Source organism: Ostrea edulis, chromosome 1 (assembly GCF_947568905.1).
Source record: "Ostrea edulis chromosome 1, xbOstEdul1.1, whole genome shotgun sequence".
In the NCBI taxonomy this organism is placed as follows: domain Eukaryota; kingdom Metazoa; phylum Mollusca; class Bivalvia; order Ostreida; family Ostreidae; genus Ostrea; species Ostrea edulis.
The window spans coordinates 107,411,617-107,424,265 of record NC_079164.1 but is presented as its reverse complement, the minus strand read 5'-3'; the positions used below and the strand labels follow the sequence as shown (position 1 = coordinate 107,424,265).

Sequence of the window (12,649 nt, the reverse complement as noted above, 5' to 3'; positions counted from 1 at the left end):
AAGTATATTTGCTAAGCGTTCAGACAAAGTTTAGATACTGTAAGTAAATCCTGGTAAAACTCATTTGTAAAATAGAGGTGGATCGATTCAGACTAGTCAGTTTTCATAGAAAACAGACATTTCCGTACTATCAAAGCGCAGGATGATATGATGTTCCATCCTCACGGGCTTTGATGACAATGACTGGTACGAGAACTTTCATAAGAGAAAGGACACTTTCTTTAAACTTTTTCAGAAGCTAGAAAGTGCTATGGCACCTGCCCTACAGACTGTAGAGGTTCCGTTGAATGCAAAAAAAAAAAAAAAAAACTATTGTGATCAAGCTCATCAAAAAATATACAAGTTTTCATTCCTTTTTCACTTTTTTTAAGCTTGACTTTGGACTCCCTGTACATTCTCTTTAAAGAATGGATTCACACCTTGCATTGTTCAGGAGTTCTTTTGAACCCTTTCCCACCAATTCTGTATATAGACCCGTTGTTAACCTTGGGGTCTTCCATTTGTTCCTCTATATAATCGTCCCAAATAAATATCAAAGCAAGAGTCTCCACATCATACCATGCAGATCCACAAGTTTTACTCCCTTTTCATTTTCCTGCCATTTTCAATGCTTGATAACTTTCCGCCAAGTCGCACAAGACCCTGACAATGGTTAAAATAAGGGATGATTAAAAATGCACACGCAAAGAAATTTACTGTGCGTTCACAGGACAGAAATACACAGGGTAGTAGAAAATTTGCTACAACATATGTGCAAAAGAGTATTTGCACCTACCACTGACAAGGTGAAAATTTACTTAGGTGTGCAGGATTTGCATATAAGTAAATCAGTTCATACGACAAGAATTAAATACCTAGGTAAATTTACACATACAGTGTATATGTAAAAATACAGCAGAAGGTCGTCTGTCTCATAAGAATACAAAAACAGGTCAGTTAATGATGAAGCACAATTTGTGCCCATGAGAATTTCAAAAAACTGTTGGAAGATCTGATCACTAAAGAATACGTAAATATCGTCAACGAGGAACTCCAGCATCCTTTTAATATCGACCAATTTGGAGTACTTGCGGTGCGTAGAATCAGATTGGCGATTTGGGGGATGTCTAAGCACAAGATATGAATATTTCTGTATCCCATCTTATTGACGAAACAGTTGTAACAAAGCCCGTAGTGAAGAGTGGTCGTGTAAAGTGTTGATTTGGGAAAAGTTTTGCTATTTCAAATCTTTTGAAAGTTTGTTGGAATTTTAAAGAATCCTTATTTTGATTTACATGATTTCTTGCATATCTTGTAGCACAATATGTCAAACGTTTCTATTCACAGCAATTAATATTTTCGTGGGGAGTAAAGATAGGGGCTTGGTAGGACATTTACTGGACCCTGCAATATCTCTCTCTCTTTGTAATGTTTTTTTTTGTTGTAGTTTTGGAATCTAATAAGGTACGGTCATTCCTATTCATTCATTCTATTTAGTGGGATATGTGTTTAACTTTGAAGAATTCCGTCTTTGGAAAGGAAACTTGGAGTGTAAGTTAGATTACCAAACGTGGAACTAAAGCCAGGTTCGTTTGAAAGACAATTTTAACAATGAACCTTATTAGAAAGACAGTGTTGTTCCAAGCTTTGTTGGAACCAATATATATTCCTCATGTAACCTATCTAATTCTTTTACCACTTTTCATTTACTAGAATCAAAAGGTACGCACCTTTGTTTAACGTGTCTAATACCAGATTTTGATATTCATCTTATACGAAATACACCTTTTATCCATTCTGACAAGGTATCAAGTTCTTTTTATATTTCCCATCGCCTGGTATAATCTAATTCCTTTTACCTTGGTTGAATAACATAAGATGAGGAGGAAATGTTTCATGACCAATCTAATTAAAATTAGATCTTCCATCCGCTCCCCAGTTTTCGATACGTGGATCGAAAACTGGGGAGCGGATGGAAGATCTAATTTTAATTAGATTGTTTCATGACAAAATAATATGCATGAAAGGTGAAAATAACGAACAGTGATCAATCTCATAACTCCTATAAGCAATACAAAACAGAGAGTTGGACAAACATGGGCCCCTGGATAAACCAGTGGTAGGGTCAGATGCCTTGGAGGGGTAAGCGCCCCCTGTCGACCGGTCACAAACGCCGTAAGCCCTATATCTTGGTCAGGTAAACGGAGTTATCCGTAGTCAAAACCACTATGCCAAGAACGGCCTAACAATCGGTGTGAAACAAGTCAGACAGCATTTGACCCAATGATAAGTTGTGTTGGCAAACTGGAATGCTGACTTTAAATGAGACTGTTGAAACCCCCACACCATCAACTTGTTTGTCAATAACCTGCCTCGATTAAACAAGAGGCCCATGGGCCACGTCGCTCACCTGAGTCACCTTGGCTCATATTCAATGAGTTTTCCTGTATATTCGCATGTAAAACTTTTATCCCTATTGTGGCTCCAACCTACTCCCAGAGGTAATGATTTTTACAAAACTGAATCTGCACTATGTCAGGAAGCTTTCATTTAAATCTCAGCTTTTCTGGCTTAGTGGTTCTTGAGAAGATTTTTCAAGATTTTCCCTATATATTTGTATATAAAACTTTGATCCCCTATTGTGGCCCCATCCTACCCTCGAGGGTCATGATTTTAACAAACTTGAATCTACACGACGTCAGGAAGCTTTCATATACATAAATCTCAGCTTTTCTGGCTTAGTGGTTCTTGAGAAGAATTTTCAAGATTTTCCCTATATATTTGTATGTAAAACTTTGATCCCCTCGGGGGCCATGATTTTTACAAATGTGGATCTGCACTATGCCAGGAAGCTTTCGTACAAGTGTAAATTTCTTTTGCCTAATGGTTCTTAAGGAGAACATTTTTAAAGACTTTTTTCTATTTATTAGTTATGTAAAACTTTGATCCCCTATTGTGGCTCCATCCAAGCTCTAGGGGTAATGAGTTTAACAGACTTGAATCTGCACTATGTCAGGAAGCTTTCATGTAAAAATCAGCTTTCTGGCTCAGTGGTTCTTGAGAAGAAGATTTTTCAAGATTTTCTCTATATGTAAAACTTTGATCCCCTATTGTCGTCTCATCTTACCCCCGAGGGCCATGATTTCAACAAACGTGAATTTGCACCATGCCAGGAAGCTGTCATGTAAATTTCTACTTTCCTGGCCCAGTAGCTTTTTATTTTAACAAACTTGAATCTGCACTATGTCAGGAAGCTTTCATGTAATTCTCAACTTTTCTGGCTTAGTGATTCTTGAGAAGAAGATCTTTAAAGATTTTTCATATGTATTTGTATGTAAAACTTTGATCCCATATTGTGGCCCCATGCAACCCCCGGGGACCATCATTTTAACAAACTTGAATCTGCACTATGTCAGGAAGCTTTATAAAAATGTAAACTTTTCTGGCCCAGTGGTTCTTGAGAAGAATATATTTAATGATTTTCCCAATATATTTGTATGTAAACTTTTGATCCCCTACTATGGCCCCATCCAACCCCTTGGGCCATGATTTTAACAAACTTGAATCAATATGTAAGGAAGCATTCATGTAAATTTCAGCTCTTCTGGTCCAGTGGTTCTTGAGAAGAAGATTTTAAATGAACCCACCCTATTTTTGAATTTTTGTGATTATCTCCCCTCTGGAGGGGGCATGGCCCTTCATTTGAACAAACTTGAAAGCCCTTCGCCCAAGGATACTTTTTGGCCAAGTTTGGTTATAATTGGTCCAGTGGTTCTAGAGAAGAAGTCAAATGTAAAAGGTTTACAGACAGACGGACGGGGAGACGACGAACAACAGGCGATCAGAAAAGCTCACTTGAGCTTTCAGCTCAGGTGAGCTAAAAACTAATCATACGTAGAACAAGCCCCTGCGTATCGAATCGGATGAGCAATATAAACATGATACTGGAATATTGCTACATAAATATTGGGGAAGTTGGCGATGGAGAAGCTGAAATCATCCTGTTTGTCATACAGTTGAGTTGTTAGTTTGCCGTTAATATCTATTTTCAATAAAATATCTAAGTATGAAGCAGAAGTGGACGACTCTGAGGTGTCTCGTATTCCGAGTTCACAGGGATATATCGAATCGACATCTAAATGAAAAATAATATTGTTAATAGATAAAACGTCATCGATATATCTAAATGTCGCATTTAAAACCACAGAAAGAGATTTTTTCTTCTCACGTAGAATTCTTTTTTAGTACATTCTGCTTTCTAAGAATATAAAAACAGGTAAGTTAACAAAGGAGCACAATTCGTGCCCATGGTAATTCCAACAGACTGTTGGAAGATATGATCACCATGACTACGAAGATATTGTCAATGAAGAACTCCATATTTTTTATTTCAACTTCAGTGTACTTGTGCGCGTGGAATCAGAATGGTGTTTAACATAGTAATGTTTTGGGGCTGCTCATCACTGGATATGAATATTTCCGTTTTCCATTTTTGTTGAAAAGGCAACTGTATAAGATGTAAAAAAAAAAAAAAAAAAAAGTCTGGTCTTTAATTCATCGTGAATAATGGTCGTGTAAAGTGTTGAAAAGTCATACGTTTTGATGTTGTTGATTTGAGAAAAGCGTTGCGATTTCAATTTACTTTAAGTTCTTTAGAATTTTTTAGAATCCACATTCGATTTACACCAGTTCTGGCATATGTAGTGGCACAGTACGTTTAAAGTTTCTCCATCACAGCTGTTAATGTTTTCATAAGAAGCTATAAGATAGGGGCTTGGTAGAACATTTACTGTATTCAGCAATGTATCTTTGTAAGGGTTTTTATAAAGTTTAGGAATCCAGTATAGGTACGGTAACTCATGTTCATCCAACCCATTGACGGGGATATTAAATGTGTCTAAAACTGAAGCATGGCTTTGAAGAATTTCATGTTTTGAAAGGGTAGTTGGAGTTTTAGTACGATTACCAAAAGTGGAATTAATGCCAAGTTCGTTTCAATTACAGTTGTGATAATGAGCCTTACAAAGGCAATGCTGTTACGATCTTTGTCAGCTGGAACCAAAATATATTCCTCGTGTAACTTATCTAGTTCTTTTATCACTTCTGGTTTACTAAATATATTTAAACATTGCCATCCGTTTCAGGTACATTCAAGGAGCAGTATTTTTATTTAGGTTATTTACTTTGGCAGTCTTGATCACTCGGCACAGAGAGGCCTACCAGGGGCGGATCCAGGAATTGTGGTTACCGGGGGCGCTACTTTATGAGGCAGAGGGTCTGGGGGCCGCCTTGATGCTCCCAGTGGATCCAGGGCGAAACCCTGGCGGGGGCCCAGGGGGCTTCCCGGAAGCTCCTGGATTTTACAGGTTTTATAGAGCATGAAATATATCGCCTATTTAGTCATTTGTACTATTTTCTATCATTTTTTAGAAGGTGAAATTAATAAAACTGACGCAAATTTTAAGGGTTTTTGGAAAAAATTAAGTTCTCCCAATACAGTATTTCAAGAAGAAAAAAAAAGATTTTGTTATTTATTTCTCCGGGAGTGGATGAAATTATTGCTTCTTTTATCGGTTAGTACATTTTTCTAAACAAAATCCCACGATTTTAGGGGGGGGGGGGGAATCCGCCACTGCCTACACTGTAAGCGTTGATAACGTATGGTACCGTAAACTGTACACAAACGACATCTTGTCTACACTCACTTCAGCTGTGGTCTAACCTGACAAATAAAGATTTGCATGTAAAAGCTATTTATTCTATGTCCAAGTTTTGATAAAATCACAGCTATCATATTCTATACCCTGTATATAAATGAGTGGGAGGGGTGGGGGTGTTCAAAACTGGGAAGAAGGGATATGACGTGCTAGTACATGGCTCTTTCTATTTTCGTTTCCATCAGTTTGGGGAGAAAGGATTGGGAGAAATATCTCGCAAAGAAAGAAATAAGGCTTTATGTGCCTAAAACGGCACAATATATCACTGAGATTTTTTGAGATACAAAAACAGTGCTTTAATTCATGCTTTTTATAAATACGCAGACGTTAACGATCTCGGTGTTTACAAAAGTCTAAATCACGCAGAGTGGGCTAAATAATGGGAATACGTTTGTTGTCGATCTAACAACCTTTCTAATAACCTTTCGAATGGCGTGCATGATATTTTGGATTAACTGATGAAGTGCCAGACTGAAGAAAACTCCAATGATTTAAAGTTCATGAATTGTAACAAAAAGTCCTTTGATTTGATACATACTGTACGTCTAATGTATTGTGCCTGCAAATAAAATTGTTTATGAGTATTAGTACTGTAGGTCGTTTAAAGGTGTACGTGACAGAATATATATATATATATATATATACAAATCACTAAAATGACCAACGACACAGATTGTATGAATTTTGTATTTATGGGGCGCCAAATTAACATAAACTCAAATAATCGAAGATATCTTTAATTATTTGAAGAGATCATCAATTCAATTATTGTTCACATCAATTATTCGAATTAATGCCCGCATCAAATCAATTATTACTCTCATCAAATGAATTACTGCGTTCTTCAATTCAATCATTTCTCTCAATACGGGACGGGATTTGATGCGCGCATGAAGTAGAGCATCCACGTTGTAGATCCTAAACTTCTAGGTGTCGGGTGTTGTTGGAACTTAGTGCTTCTCTCTCTCTCTCTCTCTCTCTCTCTCTGAAAAAATACATTTGAATATAATGAATGCCTGAAGAACTGTGAACGATAGCACTGTTTCTCCGCCTAGTACCTTCAGGTCAATTTTTAAAAGTTGTCACTTTAAAATGATTTTTGCTTTCTTTTGTGTGTGTGTGTGTATGTGTGTTTAAGTTACTGTTAAAAGATAACTATATGAGATATGATATATAGAAGGGGGAAAAATCCGTGTGTTCTGAATATGGTACATGGTGGATGCCTACGTATTTAATTTGATGAAATTTAAAAAGCTGATAATTATGAAAAAAACACACAATTGTCTAAGAATTCTGAGAAAAATCTTGTAATATTACTTCTAACTATGATGGCATATTTCTGTCACTACTTGTCAGATAATTAAGTAAACTTTTCAGATCTTTATGTCGCTATGTCAGATTGTTAGTTGAACAAGGTTGTAAAGTTTCAACAAATTTACATAAAAATGCACAATTTATGTCATTCAAAGATTTTCTGACAAGTTGGAACCTGTATAACGATTTGGCAAATCAACTTAATCATCTGACAAGTCAACGAAGAATTCGACATGAAAGCATTATGTATAAATTGTCAACTCGAGAAACCATTGTCGACGGAGGCAAAGCCGAGCTAGGTTGACAATGGTTTTTCAAAGGGTTACAATTTCCTATCGCGCTCAAAATCACACGGCCTCTCACCTCTGGTCGGCGCGGGTTCGAATCCCGCTCGCGCCGGTAAGTGAGAAAGTTTCCCAGTTTTACTTTTGGAAGGTCGGTGGTCTCTTCCCAGGTACATTGTATCTGGATTCTCTCTTCCACCAATAAAAACTGGGCGCCACCAGATACCTGAAAAATTGATGAGTATGGCGGAAAACAAATCAATCAATCAATTCTATTTTACTTTCGGTTGCATGCAATAGTTATTATACCATACTGAACGTTATGAACTAATTTAGTTGACAAACTGTGAACAAATCGTAGTATGTTTTTGATGGTGAATGTGACTGGTCGCTATATATGTTCTCCCCCGCACATGTCAAATATAAAAGCGGGGGTAAGAGTCAGAGGAATCTCGGATTAATGTTTGCGATACAGGCTTAAATTGATTGCATCATATCGTTTTTCTTTCTTGAAAATCGGACAGATGTTCGCTGTTCTTTATGTTGATGGTGTGTCGCCTATCTCATAAAAGGTGAAAATAACGAACAATGATCAATCTCATATAGTTCCCATAAGGAATATAAATAGAGAGTTAAACATGGATCCATGGACACACCAGAGGTGGGATCAGGTGCCTAGGAGGAGAAACCATCCCCTGTCAACCGGTCACACACGCTGTGAGCCCTATGTCTTGATCAGGTAAACGGAGTAATCCGTAGTCAAAATCATTGTACAAAGAACGGTCTAACAATCGGTATGAATCACGTCAGACAGCATTTGACCCAATGATAGGTTGTATTGGCAAACTAGATCGTTATAACGACCATAGAATTTGCGAAATGTTGACTTTAAACGAGACTGTTTAATCTGTTTAAACGAGACTGTAACATCAACTCGTTTGTCAGTAACCTGCCTCGATTTAAAAACTGATCATACGCAGAACAAGCTCTTGTGTATCGAGGAATTGAAGGTTATCCGGTCTTGCTGCTTTACATGGTTTAAGTTGTTTTTGTAGCATATGTACTCCTCAGATATTTTACTGTGTAATGTTATCTTTCTCAGCTATCTATAGACAACATTAATTTTTTTCTCTCTCAATAAGTTTTCCCCCAGATTATTTTATACTAAAACTGTATTTTTTTTTTTTTTTTTTTTTTTTTCACTAAATGAAGTAGATATGAAACTTTTCAAAATACTGCACACATCCTCTACTTTCAATATTCTAAGCCACCATACTTTTTGATTAACTGCAAAGATTCGGCGACTATGCCTATAAAAGATTAGAATGAAATTAACTGAAAGAGACATTTTGTATGAAATATATGAGGAAACTTTTATGGTGGAGCTTATTTGATTTGTTTTCGAAATGTAAAGAAAAACGGATTCTTACCGTAATTCTATTAGACTTTTATTATCCGCATAGGCCGTTTCCGGTTTAGGCTTTTTGCTTGTTGTATTCATAATATTGTGAGGAGTGTTCGGTCTAACACGCTAGAGAAAAACTGATTTACAAAGAAAGTAGCGACATAACGAAAGAAAGAAAAAGAAGTACCATTTATTATATACGTCTTTTAGTGTGTTGTTTTCTTCCATCTGAAACCCGGTACTGAAGTATTACATAATGTGGATATTTGTTTACACCAGGCTCATTAAGTGCGTTGACGTTGAGCACTAACAGCTTAACAGGACACTCGGCTGCTTTGTGATCGCTGTTTTTGAGGTATTGTATCATTCATACTGAAATTTGATGTATATTGGTGTCAGCTATTAGCCGCTAATTTCTCTCTTGAGCTTGAACTGAAAGAGACCAAAAGTTTTAGTGTAGTAGTCCTACTAAATTGTGTGAAAATAGAGCGGCTTTCATTGTCTTGATACCCAACATTGACTAGTGTTGCAAAATAGAACCAAAGTTACAGTCGATTATCGAATTGTATTGGCAGCATACAATCGATTTAATGATCAATAGGCCTAGTTTGAACTTCCATTTAACGGTTGCATTAAATAAAGTACATGTATACTATATAATAGAGGGTGAAGCCCTCTCACGACCAAAGGGCCATGAGAGCGGAGCTCTCCCTATAGGTAACACATATATACATGTTTAAAAGGAAAATATAGAAAACTAATGAAAAATTAAACCATACCTATGGAACTTGAAAATTTTGGTCCTAATGGCATTGATTCGAATATTAGTGCGTGGAAATGTATTTCTCCATTTTGAATCTCGTCTACCCTAGTTCACTTCGTTCTGAGATGTTACATAAAATCCGTAAAAGCATGTAAATCTTATTTTCTTAATCATATATAATCACTCCTCGATTATGACGTCACAATATACTGTTTACATCAATTGCGTGATATTTCCCACGTTCAATGTATAGGCGGATCAAATGTCCAAAATTAGGATGCTTTGATAAAGCTCTGTCCTCGTGCTAACTTCGGGTTGTTTTTTGTCTTGTTTTGGATATATAGATACTCTTTGCTTTGCCCTCAAACATGGTCACACCGTAATACATATTATCCATTCAGATTAAATGATATCTTAATGAATAGATAAAGATTTGATATCTTTACCGTTGTGTTTTATAAATTTAATGAGTCAATGAACTTTCGACAAATACGGAGAGTCAACACCTGATAAATGTCAACACTAGTCTAAATTGATTCACTCATTTCCATACTGATCCATTTTCTTTAATCTATGAGTGAACAAACCAGTGCTTGTTTTAATCTGGGTCTTTTAACAATATTTTCGCTATGGACAGAAGTGACAGGAATTTCATGGTACCTCCAGTGCTTTCATTAAGAGCCGGTACCCGGTACTTTTACCCGCCTACAATTGCATTAAGTACCGGCAGAAAAAATCGTTTGCAAAAAAAAAAAATTGTAAAATATTTTTAATCGTAAGTTTCTTCATAAAAGCCTTAAAATTGGCTTGAAAACTTTCTATTCGTTGCGTTCGGTTGATCGAGTTTGTTTTGGTGCTCTCTTCGAGGTCCGCATCATTTCGACAGCTTTTTCCGCATTCTCTCACCAGAGGGCGCGCTACACAAGCTTCACTTTCACCTCTGTTATCGTCTGATAAATAGTTCGACTAAACACATGATATCGCTCGGACAAAATGACGTCTTTGACTCCAACAGAAAGGCACATTTCTGTTCTTTGTGCAATGTCAGATTTTCATCATTATAATCTCGCTAGTTTTTTTTAATGTAGAGTCCATAGTTACGAAGTGAAAGTGAAATAATACATTTGACAAGACAAAATAGTTCCATAAAAATGGAGGTTGCACTAACGTAATACAGCGTTTCGATACCTACCAATGTGTTTTTAACTCATAAATGTATGTTTTATTTATGAAAATGATGCAGATTTATTTTATTTTCAAAGACACTCTGTTTTACAAAATTCTTGTAAATTAGACGATAACAGAGGTGTTGTGTTATGAAAACAGAAAGTGTTTTTTGTATAGACTGTCCATTGTAAAAATAAATAATGAAATTCTTTTCTGAAAAATTATGAATCTTAAGAAACAGTACTTTGTGTCATAATCATTTGCAAAATTTTAATCAATCAAAGATCTGAATTAACCAAATGAAAATTATTTCATGTTCAGTTGCTAGAACAAAAATCATAATACTAAGCAAAATGATGTCATGTGCAAATACTTGTAGCCACAGAAAACCAAAACAATATGAAAATGAATCAGTCAAAGAGACTGCACTCCATTCAACTTTGAATAAAGAAAATAAAAACTTTCATATTTACAACATCATTTATTTAAAATATTTGCATTTTTATTAAGTAATAAACATGTCACAACAGTTTAACATCATGTTTCAACCAATATTAACCCTCAATTTTACAGATAAAAAAGCCCTTTTAACACAAAATTCAGTTAAAAAATAGCAGTATCAAATGCTGAAAACCCAGGAGCTTCTGGGGGGCGAAGCCCCCCTAGACCCCCCACCAGGGCGTTGTCCTGGACCCACTGGGGGCCTTAGGCGGCCCCCAGACCCCTCGCCCTCAGGCTGGGGGTACCTCCTGAGAATCAGGAGGTACCCCCATCCTTTAAAATTAATGAAACCCCTGTACCTCTATACTAAAATTGATAATGTATGGAAGATACTTTTAAAAAAATTCACCATGCACTGCAGGAAACTCTAACTGAAATCTTTGTTTGATTTTCTTAGCCCCCACATATATTGACACATTTTTTCTCATTGATATTATGTACACCATCAAGCAAATTCTAAAAATTTGAACATTTGATATTTTATTATATAATGTTATTATATAATAATAATTTGATAATAAATTTAATAAATTGAGGGCAAATATAATTGCAAAGTTTATCAAACAATCGCCTATGCTTCGGTACTTTAGTTTCATGAGGATGATATTTCTATGCCCCCACCACAAAGTGGCTGGGGCATATAGCCTAGTTTTGCCCTTGATATATATGTCCATCCTTCTGTGACACCCATTTTTAAAAACTTTTTTTCAAAACGCCTTGAAATATTGAATTGATTTTTTTTTTGTATGCATGTGTATATTGATGAGTTACAGATCGAGGTTGAATTTTGTTCTGGTTCGTTTATTTTGTTAGAGTTGTCCCCCTTTAACGTAGAAAAATTACTGTTACGACCAGTTTTCTGGACCTTTTTTCTTTAAGCCTGGAGATATTGAACTAATTTCTTGTATGCAGGTGTACATTGATGAGTTACAGATCTATTTTAGTTTTGTTCTGGTTCATTGACTTTACTGCAGGCAGGGGCATTCGGGTTGTGCTGACACATCTAGTTTCTAGATTTCGTTGCCCTTAGGACTAGTGATACTTTCAATAACTAATACTCATTGACAAGTGACTGATAAGGCCTGCCCGCAGCCTCTTGCTTTCTAAAATTATATTTTCATCTCCTCTGTATGAAGAGTTCTTATATGATTTCTCATTCTGAAATAGGTTTAAATCTTATAATATAGTACCATGTATTACTATACTGCGTATACATGTCGGCCCTGTTAGCTCAGCGGTTAGATCATTTAACTAGGTACCAGGTTCAATCCCTGATTGATCCAAAGATTTTTCTCCCTTTCTTTGCTATAAAAATGATTTCAACAACATTTTGTAAATTATATTGCATTAAAGACTAACTTTACATTTTTACATGCCACAATCAGGAACTATCAAAACATGAAACCTGTTAATCAATACAGGTTACCTGTATTAATTACCAGGTTTCATGGTTTTTGATACCCCAATTTTTTTGTAGAAACAAGATACTTAGGATGCAAGTGAAAATTATATAATGTAA

The 12,649-nt window shown here is 36.0% G+C and overlaps 2 protein-coding genes across 7 annotated transcripts in view; one reads left to right on the top strand and one right to left on the bottom strand.

Annotated features, from left to right (window-relative positions):
• LOC125666820 (receptor-interacting serine/threonine-protein kinase 1-like) overlaps positions 1–12,649 on the bottom strand; it is a 542,042-nt gene that overhangs the window by 486,704 nt on the left and 42,689 nt on the right. The gene's annotated exons all lie outside the window — the stretch shown is intronic.
• LOC125667164 (uncharacterized) overlaps positions 8,106–12,649 on the top strand; it is a 41,587-nt gene continuing 37,043 nt past the window's right edge. For 2 of the 6 annotated variants that reach the window (XR_008799766.1, XR_008799763.1), the window contains exon 1: positions 8,106–9,054. The gene's annotated coding sequence lies outside the window, so the exon portion shown is untranslated. The remainder of the gene's footprint in view (positions 9,055–12,649) is intronic. The other 4 variants (XR_008799767.1, XR_008799764.1, XR_008799762.1 and 1 more) reach the window with 4 other exon arrangements.